The following is a 13,897-nucleotide window of genomic DNA, read 5'->3' as shown; positions in this document are numbered from 1 at the left end:
ATGTAGGAATGTAAACAGTTCAACTTTACTAAGTCCCTTATAATTTCTCTTTCCTGTTTACCTTTTCATACTTCTCTTGAGTCTTGTATTTGAAAGTCAAATTTTCCATTCAGCTCTGGTTTTTCCATCAACGATGCTTGAAAGTCCTCTATTTCACTGAATGTCCATGTTTTCCCCTGAAGGATTATATCGATTTTGCTGAGTAGATGATTCTTAGTTTTAATCCTAGCTCCTTTGACCTCCAGAATATCACATTCCAAGCCCTCTAATCCCTTAATGTAGAAGCTGCTAAATCTTGTGTTATCCTGATTGTGTTTCCACAATACTTGAATGCTTTCTTTCTGGATGCTTGCAATATTTTCTCCTTGACCTGGGAACTCTGGAATTTGGCTATACTATTCTTAGGAGTTTTGCTTTGGGGATCTTTCTTGGGAGGTGATCAGTGGATTCTGATTTTCAATTTCTATTTTGCCCTTTGGTTCTAGAATGTCAGGGCAGTTTTCCTTGATAATTTCTTGAAAGATGATGTCTAGGCTCTTTTTTTGATCGTGACTTTCAGATAGCCCAATAATTTTTAAATTATTTCTCCTGTATCTGTTTTCCAATTGTTTTTCCAATGAGATATTTCACATTGTCTTCTATTTTTTTCCCATTGTTTTGGTTTTGCTTTATAGTTTCTTGATTTCTCATAAAGTCATTAGCTTCCATTTGCTCCATTCTAATTTTCAAGGAATTATTTTCTTCAATGAGCTTTTGGACTTTCTTTTCCATTTGGTCAATTCTACTTCTTAAGGCATTCTTCTCCTCATTGGCTTTTTGGACCTCTTTTGCTATTTGGATTAATTTATTTTTTAAGGTGTTATTTTCTTCAGTATTTTTTAGGTCTCCTTTAGCAAGCTGTTGACTAATTTTTCATGATTTTCTTGCATCACTCTCATTTCTCTTCCCAGTTTTTCCTCTACTTCTCTTAATTGCTTCTCAAAATACTTTCTGAGCTGTTCCATAGCCTGGGACTGATTCATATTTTTCTTGGAGGCTTTAAATGTACCAAGCTTTTTTCAGAGATACTTCTAGGGCCCTATAAATTCTCAGCTCTTCCAAGGTGGTATGATCAAAGGGGAGGTGTTTACTCCTGTTCTGGCCTGTGCTCTTATCTATGAGTGACCACAAGCACTCTTTTCTGCCTTAGAATTATGAGGAGGATTCCCTCTTCACTGCAGGCACAAACTCCAGCATACTAGCACTCCTCCTCACCCGAGGACCGCCACCCAGGACTGTGACTCAGATCCAAGCAGGGGCAAAGCAAGAGAATCCTCCCTCAATACCAGCAAAGAGATCCTTGCAATCCTCCTCTGATCAGTTGCTTGATCCCAACCATCTGTGGTCTGAGAGCTCCAGAAGCAGCTGCAGCCCCTGGAGCTGCACAGGGACTGGGTATGGACCAAACTCCTCTCTCACCTCACATCAGACACACCTTTCCTACTGACCTTCTAAGTTGTCTTAGGTTGTTTCTAGGTTGAGAAGTCTGGAAACCACTACAGCTCCCCTTGATTCAGTCCCCTGAGGCCTGCTTCAGGTGTACAGAGGCCCTGTCTTTGCCTGAGCAGCCTGCACAGCCCACACTGAACTGCACTCCTCTCTAAGCCTGATGCAACAGACCTTTCCAATCAACCATTCAAGTTGTCTTGGACTGGAAATTTGTTTCACTATGTCTTTTTGTGGGTTCTGCTTCTTTAGAATTTGTTTTGAGCCATTTTTTACAGGTATTTGGAGGGGTTTGGGGGAGAGCTCAAACAAGTCACTGTTTTTATCCTGCCATCTTAGCTCTACCCCTCTTATCTCATGCTCTGACATCTTCCCATGTCAAAGCCCCAGGATAATCCATATCTTCCCTTATAAGGGAAGAGAATTGTTAAATTGTTTAGTTTCGATGGACTTTTGCTGGATTGCAAGTCACAGGACAGAAGGAAATAAACCATGTGGAGATTTATCAAGGACTCTGCTTCACCATGTTCCATCAAGGGATTACAGTAGGGACAAATAACTTTTTTTCTCTTTGCTGCTAACACCTTCAGGGGATGCACTAGAGAAAAAAGGAAAGAAAGGAATCCTCTTATCTTCCCTGGTGTTCTTCTCTCAGAGTGTCTCAACCTCTTTGTCACTCTTCAAATGACTTTGTATGTCAAATCTATCCTGGACCCATATTTTCCACAGCCCCCATTGGGATGGGAACCACATTATCTCCTTTGTCTGAATGCAAGGACATCCTTCATCATAATATCCTGTGTGTCTCTGTCACCAATCCACACTCTACCCTTCAATCCCTAATATGTGTATATATATGTATGGATGTGTGGCATATACATATATATGTATGTGTGTGTTTATATATATATATATATATATATATGTATATTTGCCTTAGGTAGACATATAATGCTTGTTACAACTCTTCCAGAAATCATTTGAAATATAGACCATCTATCCATGAATAATTAGGAATCGGTTGCCTCAAATACACTATACAAGCTGCTAACACATGCCATCAGATTTGACCTGAAATCCCCACATCTCAGTTCATTCATCTTTAACTGGGTGAAATAACTAGCACAACATATAATGCAAAACCTTAAATCACTTTTTCAAAAAAATGTAGAGTGATGCTTCCTTTTAGTATATGATTTTTAAAAAAATTTTTCAATGGTTGTAGGTAAAGAAGTTGTATTTATTAAAATTGAATAATATTAGAATTAAAAAGAGTTTTCAAGGGCATGGAATATGATGTTAAATCATTTTGAGAACTATTTATGGGTAAGAGTTTCATGGTATTGTGATATTTCATATCATTTGAATGTAACTGTCTTAAGACAAAAGCATAAGACTCAAAACATGAAAAAGTGTATAAGTATTTGTGAACTGAAGGATGATTAAATGAGGATTGTACATATAAATGGAAGCATGCTAGTAGAGGTTCAGTTGCTAAAGTGATGACTAGTATGCTCTCCACATCAGTGTTATCCTTAGTTACATGAAAGCATTTTTCATTTAACTATGTGTTAGTGGTCTGTCTCTGGGATCCTAGATTTGACAATGTGAATCCAGTGTGGGGACACTAAGCCAAGAGAGGTAGTAGATTTTGATGCACCATTCTGAGATATTATGAGATAATATGTTGGGCCAGATTGTACTATGTATATGTTACAAAAGTCATTCAACCTCTTTATGGAGATGGTTTCTTCCCATGTAAAATGGTGATAAATGGGAGAGAAGGTTAAGGGAAGCAGTGGTTAGAAGCAAAATAAACTTTTTAGGATAGATTTGAACTCAGGAAGATATGTTTTCCTGGCTTCAGGCCCAGAACTCTATCCACTGTGTCACCTAGTTGCCCAATAAAATATTTATAGCAACTTTTTTTCTGGTGTCAAAGAATTGGAAATCAAGGTGAATGTAGAAATATGTTTTGCATGGTTGCAAACCTATAATTGATATCATATTGTTTGTTTTCTCAGTTGGTAGGGAAGTCAGTGGAAGGGAAGGAATTCAAAATTTAAAAAAGGAAAGAATGACAAAAATCAATAAATATTTTTAAAAGAAAAGTATTTATAAATTCAAATGCCTAAATGTGGACAATAATACCTGAAATACCTAAATTAAAAGGGCAGTATGGAAACTAATTTGTAAACATAAAACTGCTATATAAATATCAGCAAATATTCTCCCACTTATTGTTTATACCACTACAAAGTCTTCCAAGTCTGTTTCGATGATGCCATATCTCTATGCAAACACATTCATTTAGTTCCTATACTTATGAGATAGAAATAAATTTGTTATCTTGCATCAAGATCCCTCCACAATTCATTTTTCTTATTCAAACAGCCCCCTACAAACTTTTCTCATAGTTGTTAACCTACAGTTACTCTTTATTTCAGTTAAAACCCTAGGTAGATTTTTTTTTCTTTTGATAGAATCAAAATATATGTCAGTTGTTGGAATAAATGTGCTAAGATAAGAGGAGATTGTGTTGAGAAAAGAGAGCATTTTCATGTTTTGGGACAAACTCTTTTGATAAGTCATACCTCAGATCTTTAAGAAATCCTCATTACATGAGCATGGGTCAGCCCTTCCTCAATACGGATCACAACCACATTCCAATCTGAGAAACTATACACAGACACACACACATATACATATATACACACATACATACATATATATATGTATATATGTATATATGTGTGTGTGTATATATATATATGTATATATATATGTATATATATATGTATATTTGTTTTTCCTTATGAAAGGCCATCAATCACCCCTGGCCACATTTCTACGATTCTGTGAACATAGATGCTAGGGAAATTCTCAGACAGAGTCACACAGTCTATGAGTATGCCAGCATTGCAGCCTTTCAAGCCTGACACAATCATCCAGAGCTTATGCTTTGGGAGCAAAGTCTGAGAAACTAGAGTTTCCTCCACAGTGTCAATAAGGTATGGAAAGAGAACAACTATGGATCAAATTTGTTGATGCTATGCTTAAATCTCTACTATTTACTGAGTCCCCCTCATAGCTATGGGGAAATGTGTAAAGTTAAATATCAAAATCAGTTCAGAAAATTTGTATTTAGATTCACTACATCTTACAACCTGATAAGATATTGCCGAGAAGTATCTTGAGAGAAATTAGAAGCTTGCTTCACTGGTTGGTAGTTAATCAAGCTCTCTCTGTCTCTGTCTCTCTCTCTCTCTCTCTCTCTCGTATGTGTGAAATTATAATGATAAAATAATAAATACACTAGAAACTTATCTCTATTTGTAAGTATTTGGATGTCGGTATATGAGAAAGAGCACTGGAATTTAAGTTAGAGGATCTGAATTTGATTTCTAGCTATCCCACTTATTTTCTGTGTGACTTCCTAATTATGAGACTTCAATTTATTCCTATCAATAAGAATGGGGTTAGACTAAATGACCTCTAAAATTCCTTCAACTCTAAATCCTACTAGTAATAGCTTTATAGGGTAGGTTTTTTTTTTAAACATGATTATATTGTTTCCTACATGGTGTACCTTATAGTTCATCGGTGAAATTATAAACTTTTATATACACAAATGTATGTGTAATTTTATGGATGAAGTCATTCATTCCAGTTATGGAGATAATTTCCCATCTAACCCATCATGTACCATGGGATTTGTTTCAATATTTCTTCATAAATTCACCACAACCACATATGTTGGGAACCTTTCTTTTATTTTCCTCAGTATACCCTCTTGGGTACCTGGCCTATCCACTACTGATCTCTTGTCCATGAAATATGACCAGTCCATCTTCTTGATGCATTCAAACAGAGGCAGTCATGACCCAGAAACTGACTCCATTTAAGACTCTTTCATCCTTTTGTCTCTTTTGATCCCTATTCTCTTTCTTCAGTTCTTCTCTTGTACACTATTGAAATGGTATTGAATAATCATGAATTGATATATCAATAAACATTTATTTAAGTACTGATGTAGCAGGCATTGTGGTAAGCACTGGGGATGCAAAAGGAGTCAAGAAACAATCCCTGCCCTCAAGGATTTCACAATCTAATGGGAGAGATAACATTGAAACAAGTACATGCAAAGGAATTCTTTATATAGGTAAAAGATAAATAGGAAATAATTAACAGATGGAAGGCACTAGAATTAAGAGGGGTTCCTGTAGAAAGTGGGATTTTAGTTAGAATTTAAAGGAAACTAGGGAGGTCAGTATTCATAACAAAGAAGAGAAAGCATTCCGGGCCTGGGAGACAGCCAAAGAACTGATGTCTATGAAATCTACCATCTGGTTTGTGTCACAGGCAGAGGGCCTATGTTGCTAGCTCTAAGAGCACCTGACAAGGAGTAAGAAGCCTGGAAAGGTAGGAGGAGTTTAGGTTACGTAGGACTTTGAATGCCAAACACAACATTGTGCATGTGATCCTGGAGGAAATAAGGAGCCACAGGAATTTATTGAATGGGGGAGAGGGTAACATGGTCAGATCTGTGCTTTAGGAAAATCACCTTACTGGATGAATGTAGGATGAACTGGAGTGGAAAGAGGCTTGAGATAGGCAGACCCACCAGTAGGCTGTTTGTTACAAGAGTGTAGGTATAAGGTGTCGATGCCCTCTACTAAAGCAGTAGCAATGTCACAGAAGAGAAGTGACATATTTGAGACACGTTGCAAAGGTGAAATCAATAGTCCTTGACACCAGATTGAATGTGGGGGGTAAGAGATGGTGAGACGTCCCAGAGGACTTCCAAACTATAAGCCTGAGGGACTAGGAAGATGGCTGTTGCTATCTTTAGTAATAGGGAAGGCAAGAGCAAAGGAGGATGGGGGGGAGAGAAAATGAGTTGTGCTTTGGATGGACAAATTTTATTTATCCATAATGTAATTTCACCCGATTGGCACAGATTGCAAAATACATCTGAAAATATGAAACTGAAGTAAGTTTTGATAGATGTCTTCATATATTTGAGGGCTGGACATCAGACCACAGAGTATACAACCTGTAGCCACCAGGAAGTTAGAAAAAGGGCCATCTAAAATTTGATATGTGGAGGGCAATTAACACTTTGAGAAATTTAGCTTCAATTAATGGGTATTCCCTTATTTTTGTCTCATGAGTCAGTTAATAAACTCTTATTAAGTATCTCTTATCTGCCAGTCACTGTGCTGAGTACTCAGGATACAAATAAGTGCTTAAAGATACATCTTGTCCTCCAGGATCTCATGGCCTCATCTCTAAAACAGCTTCTGATGAGGTCTAGAGGTTTGGGGTGCTTGGACCCCAAGATTGTGATGTGGGCCCTGCCTGAATAAATTCAACCCAAATCTTCTTTCAGCTAGAGAAAAAGTTTATTAGAGATAAATCATATAGGCCAGACACTTAAGGAATCTGAACATTAGTAATACCTGTAGGGACAGGCTGGCATGAAAAAGTCTCAGCCTTTTGGGCATGAGAAAGTCTCAGCATTTGCATGGGGGCCAGGGTGGATCTTATATACACTAAAGTAACTTTGGGTGGCCAGAGGAGGGGGTTGGGAAAAGGGTCTAAAGGAGAATTCAGTTTGGAAGGTCTGAGAGATTGAATAGACAATGGGAATAGATAATGAAGGGAATTGAAAGGAAGAAGTTTGAAAGGCATCTGCATAAGGTCAAAAGGTGGGGCTAAGGCTTTCAAAGGGAGATATGGGAAGTCCATAAGGAATCTAAAAGTTTAAGGATTTTCTGGGACTTTAGACAAATGGAAGCCAGATTCTTTTTAGAGCTAGTGAAGGCACATCTGAATAAGATCAAAAGGTAGGGCCAAGGCCCTTAAAAGGAGATAAGGAGTTGGGGCCTGTACAGCCAGATTCCCTTTGGGGCAAGGTGAAGATCTAGGGTTGGACTCACACCCCATCACTTCTACACACATTTTTATACACAAAGATGCTATTCTTTTTTTCTTTAATCTCTTTGGGGGTATAGGTCTATCATTTATATAGCTAGGACAAAGGGCATTCACTGTTTAGTACGGTTTTGTGTATAATTTAAAATTCTTTTGCAGAATGTTTTTCACCTATTCACAGATCAATCCAAAGTGCATGAATGTGTGCGCTTCCAACATTTATCATTTTCCGTTTTTATCATTTTTTTCTATTTTGATATGAGGTGGAATCTTCGAATCATTTTAATTTTCATTTCTCTACTTATTATTCATTTGGAACATTTTGTGTGATTATTTATAGCCTCAATTTCTTTCCTTGAAAACTGCTTTTTTATAGACTTCCACCATTAAACAATTGGGAAATGACTATTTATCTTATTATTTTAAATCAGTTCCTAAATGTCTTGGAAATGAGACCCTCACCAGGGAATCTTGTTGCAGATTATCCCCAGTTATTTTGCTTTGAATAATTAGTAGTGGTAAAAGAATATGATGGAGTACATTTGTACTGTAAAAAATGAGGATATTTCCAAAAGATTTGATTTCCAAAGATATGAAAATATACATATGAACCAATGCAGACAATGAAATTGAACTAGAAGAACAATTTGTATTACATCATCACTATTAGAAAAAGTGAACAATGTCGAGAACTCAAACTGAAGAAGAATGGAATTAGTAGAAACAGCAGAACAATTCACACAACATTAAAAAAAAACAACTTTAAAATCAATAAGACCTATGATCAATATAATAACCAACCATCACTATTCCAAGAGAACCAATAATATATGTGAACCATTTTTACAGAGGGGTGTAGGATTTAGGGTACAGAATGAGATTCTATCTCTGTCTTTGAATCTGTCTCTATCCTTCTTTTTCCATAATCTCTTTCTTTCTTTTTCTTTCTCCATCTCTATCTCTATCTATATCTGCATCTATGCCTATATTTCCATATCCGTGTATATGTTTATAATCTATTTATACTTATATAAATGAATATTTGTCATAAAATATATTTCTTTCAATTCTTTCCCAATGGGATGCAAGATAGGAAGGACAGAACATTTTTTAATCAAAAATAAAGAGGAGGGGATATTTCTGCGTAGGTGGAATTTTGCATGCACTTTGTGGTGGGGTCAGTATATGATGAGTGTAATGGTTTTAGTTCATTACAAGAGATTTCTTGTGGAATCAGAGTAATTTGTAAGTGTTTGTAATATAAAAATAAAACACATCAATAAAACTGTAAAAAAAAAAGAGCTCTTCACAAATAGGATGAGACAGTAGTCTTGGAAGGCAGAAGTCTCTCATCAGAGGTCTTTGGTTAGTGACTATATTGACATTACCCAGACATGTTGTAGTAGGGATTAATTTGTAGATATGGCTTCGGTTCAGTGGCCACTGAGGGCCTTTCTAATGCTTTCATCCTTTAACTTTGTGGTTTTAAAAAGAGAGAAGTCAAATATATGTAGATGACACAGGAGCCTTAGGCATAGCCGATATGAATGTTTTCTTTGAGAAAAAGGTAAGAAAGAATTGGATGTAGTGAGCTACAAATAAGAGGAGAGCAGCCTGGATTGCCTTTGTGAAAATAGAGTTTTTGAAATGACTCTAAGCTGCTCTCTCAGACAAACATCCTTCTTTTTATACAAACTTTCTGTTCCTCTTAGGATTCTGTCAGGCATGGAACCCTACCATCTTTGAAGAATTCAGAACGAGTATCTTCCCCTCCCCACACCCAAGGCAATGTAATAATTTGTAGGGGATACAAGAAGGCTATAGAACATTACAAATCGGGAATTACAAAGGAAAATCAAAGATGTAAACCATGAAGGAACAAGGACATGCTTTTGTCATCTAGTGAGGGAGTAATACCTGACGGACAGCCTGAGTGGGCCATCATTATCATTAGGATGTCAGAAGTTCTTGAGAGAAGCATCCAGAATGCAATGTGGATCCTTTTAGATGAAAACTCTAGGATGAAGTGAAGTAGTATCTAGATTGGGTGGACGTATATAGATTGCATTCTGGGTAATGAAATACCAACATGGTCAAGATCAATGTACATCACACTTATTTGAAAGATATCTCATGTGAGGGTTGTGGAGCTATCATGACAAGCTATACAGAAAATTCAAAAGTGATTAAATTAGAGTTGATCAGGGAATCTTTTGCTAATTCTCAAATAATATTGAAATAGAAGGGAGAGGTAAGACAAAATGGTTCTGAGAAAAAAAATGAAAGAACCCCAAATGCTGGAATTACCTTTGGCCCTATTCTCTCTTTGAACTCCTCCTCTCTTTGTCTGCATAGATGGTACACACACATACACACACACAGACACACACACATGTGTATTTGCATATATGTGTGTGTGTATATATACATATATACACATATATGTTTAGAAATAAACCTGTCTTTATTTCCTTCACACTGCTTTCACTTAATTATAATAATCACAAAAATGAATTAAACACTTTTTAATGGGGCTGAAAAATTTGTTCATAAAATAGGTTAATCATGTAAAGACTTTAAGGTCATGTTGAGAATAAATATGTAGAAATTCCATTAGCTGCACTAGAGTCATTTAATTCAAATTATTGAAAAAAAAATACAAACCCTTGATGTCTCCAAGTTTCATTACCACCTTCATTAGTCGGCATTTCATTCCACACCAGAAATGTCTTTTAACTTTGCATTCACCGGGGAATGAATCATTCAGTCTGTACTGAAGGGACAAAAGCTCTTTTGGTGGGAGGTAAATAGAGAGTTTGGTTCTGGGGAGAAAGGCAGGTTTGATTTTGTTAATATGCCACAGGATTAAATTAGAGTGAAATGAGATTACAGCCTAAGGTTGGAAGCATAAAACAGGAAATCACAGCACTGCTTTGGCAGAGATGCCCTACGTGGCAGTCAGGAAATACTATCGTGCCAAGTTTCTATTGTTGAAAAGAGTTAACCACCCACTGAGGAAGTGGGGGATATATTTTCATTGCTTGGAGAAATTCTCTAACCTGCCCCTCTTGGGTACTTTCCTGGGAGGGGGCCAAAGCTGAAAGGTAATAGAACTATGATGAAGAGTTCCAAATTAAATTACACTGTCATAATGTAGTGCTCTCTAGAATAAATGATTTCATTGCAATTAAGGAAAGAAATACATGGTCTATAGCAGGTGCTTGTGGATGATGTGCTCACAAGTGATAAGCTGTCCTTTCTACAGAAAAAAAGGTAGGAAAAAAGGCAGAAAGAGATTGGAATCTACAATCGAAAAGTTATGGATGCAAACTACAGAGGAAGATTTTGACTTGATGTAAGTGAGTAAATTTTCTATAACAATTAAAGATGTAGAAAATGGGCCATGCTGAGAACTGCTGGATTCCCCCTCACTAATTCCTTTCATTAATTCCTCCTCACAAAGTCTTCCCTCTGGGACTAATCAAAACATAGTGACAGCCCAGGTCTGCGATATTTCAAGAGAACTAAATTCACTCCAAACCCATCCCTGTCTTCTCTTTGCAAGGCTTACCACAATTCTTTCAACTCAATTTTATATAAAATTTACCATACAGAAACCTTCCTCTGGATACTCACTGGTTCATCGTCATTCTTCCAAAAATACACCAACCAGAAATTAAAATAATACTCCAGATGTGGCCAGATGAGCAGAACATACAGTGGGGATATCACCTAAAACCCTCTTATCCCTAAGTAATGTCTCTCTTTGGGCAGCCTAAGATGCCATTATCATATTAGTTCCTTGGCTTCCATATCAGACTGTTTACATCTTTAAGCTACACATATTTTTCCTTGAAATATTCTTTCCTAGTGCTTTGTGAAAATTCCTATGAAATATGGAGGGATTTTCTATTTCCTGAGTCCTTAACAGTTGATCTCAAGTGTTACTGCCTGGAATTTCACTTTTGTTCTAAAGAAAAATCCTAGAAAAAATTTAGGAGGCTGGTATATGGGTAAATCAAGAAATGAACAAAAAACAAACAAGAAACAAATCCTAGTGCTGGACTAGAAACCAAGACAGACCTGGAGTCAATTGTTGCTTCTGACGCCCAGTAGCAGTGTGATGCTGGCCAAAATCAGTTAGCATCTCAGAACTTCTGTCTCTTCCTATGTAAAGTATTTCAAAAATAAACAAAGAAAGTAGTACTTACATCACAGAGTTCTTATGGGGGTTAGATGAGAAAATACAAGAGAAATGTGCCTTGTGAAACAAATAAGCTGTACAAATATTGCATCTTTTTTGGTTATTTCTGATTTTAAACTTCTATTCCTTCTCCATTTTAACTAAATAGCATATCTTCTGATCATGATGACCTCATAAACCTAGAGATGAAGGATCTCAGATGTCTTTTTCAATACCTTTCATTTTATAGATGAGGAAACTGAGATACAGGGAGATTGGTCATTTACCAAAGTTCACACAAATAGTAAAGGCAGAGATGATATCAGAACAGTCAGATTCCTGTATTTTAGAAGCAGTATTCCATCCACCGGTCCATGATACCTCCCCATCTCTTGTTTACATGAATTCTCACAAACCCATTTCTATTGCTGTAATTCACTCCTTCCTAAGCCCTACCTATTAGAAAGTTAACTTCCTTTTGAGCTCAGGCCCATGGTTGTTTCTGCTATGGAGCAACTCCTGTCCGTCTCCCCCCCCCCCCATCCAGTTGCTAGACAGTTATGTTATTTTTTTAATTTTCCTTTTCCTCTACTTACTGTAGTATATATTATAGTCCTCCAATAGAATGTAAATTCCTTGAGGATACAGACTGATGATCCTCCTCTCACCTACCCCCCTTTTTGTTATCTTACTATCTAGAACAGTACCTGGCATATAGATGTCACTTAATAAAAGCTTGGGAAATTTAAATTGAAAGGATCATGGAGTCAATTCATCCCAAAATCATTTCCACAGGATATAAAAGCCAGCTTAGCTAAAGTAAAAAGAAACCTTGAGAGAAAGACAGTAGGTCATGTTGCCAGGCAATCAAAACACTACCACCAACTTTAGCACCATCTCACCTCAGACCCCAATGGAGACAGCCTAGGACTTTGAACCCAAGACTCTTGGACTGGCAGTGTCCCTAAATCACCAGACCTACTTCAAGTCCATCTACTGCAACAGTCATTGAGAGGAGGAATCTTTATGGAGAAGAGAATCATCTTTCTCATCATTATTAGTAATTACAACTACTGAACCATAGGAGTAGAAATAGCTCCTCAAAACAAAACAAATAAAAATAGAATAATTTACTTTCCTGTTTCTAGTGCAGCCCTCATAGTCATCATCCCGGGAGGTGGGACCCATGGAAAAGGGGCAGACATTCCTACCAACTGCCAAATGACTGCCACCAAGAGGACAGGCAAATCAGTTTTTAGCAAGCAGCAAGGCACCCTGAAGGAGAGCCAGGAGGCAGTATGTGCAGGCAAGTCAAACCACTATCACAACCTTGACTACATACTGCACGTAGACCCTGAAGGATCCAGGCAAGAACCTTTAACAAAAGAGCTTTGGGAATAGTAATGCTTCCAGCCCAGTGCTCAGAGCCATTATGCTGGGATGCAAATCCTATGGAGCAGAGCCTGACAACTACTCCTGAATAGCCAAAAGCCACAGCTATTGGAGGCCTAGAAAGAAAAAAAATCAATATCAGAAAATTATGTGATTTGATCAGTGGAAATGATATGAAAGATGAGGCATTACCATTTTCTTTGCACAGTACCTTAAGGACAATACGGCCTTTCCATCTCACTTGAAAACCTTCTACATGAGCTGTCCGTTCTAGTAAGACTCCTTGACGGCAGTTATTGTCTGATATTTTTCTCCCTGTATCTCTAGATTTCAACTGAGTGTTTTGTACATGCATGCTTTCATTCATTCATTCATTCATTCATTCATTCATTCATTCATATGTAGCACATTACAGTATGTAAATCTTAGGTAAAATCTTACCAAGTATCTGAGCATAAGTATATTAAATACATGGATACCAATTCTTCCTAGGTTCATGCCTTTGGAGGGTGTGTGTGTGTGTGTGTGTGTGTGTGTGTGTGTGTGTGTGTGTGTGTTTGTTTCTGTGTGATATTCTTCTTGTCTAAATGAACAGGGAACATAGAGTTAGGAGACATGTGGATTTCAGTGTCTGATCTTAAACATATCACCCTAAGCCAGCCACTTCACCTCTTCTTTCTCCCTTAAAACCCTGTCCCTGGCTTTCTCAACCTGGAACTTTTCTCAGCATTTGGAACTCCTGAATTTGAAATATCCAACTGTTCCTGAGGTTTTCTCAACCAGAAATACACCTTTGTAAAGTCCCCTCCCACCATGGGTGAATTCCTCATGGTTTCTCCTTTTTTGTAGAGGGAACCAGGCTGGTCTTCATTCCCCACCTAGATTGCTTGCTGGATTCTG

Source organism: Vombatus ursinus, unplaced genomic scaffold (assembly GCF_900497805.2).
Source record: "Vombatus ursinus unplaced genomic scaffold, bare-nosed wombat genome assembly UNPS02014847.1, whole genome shotgun sequence".
In the NCBI taxonomy this organism is placed as follows: Eukaryota; Metazoa; Chordata; class Mammalia; order Diprotodontia; family Vombatidae; genus Vombatus; species Vombatus ursinus.
This window is presented reverse-complemented; position numbering follows the sequence as displayed.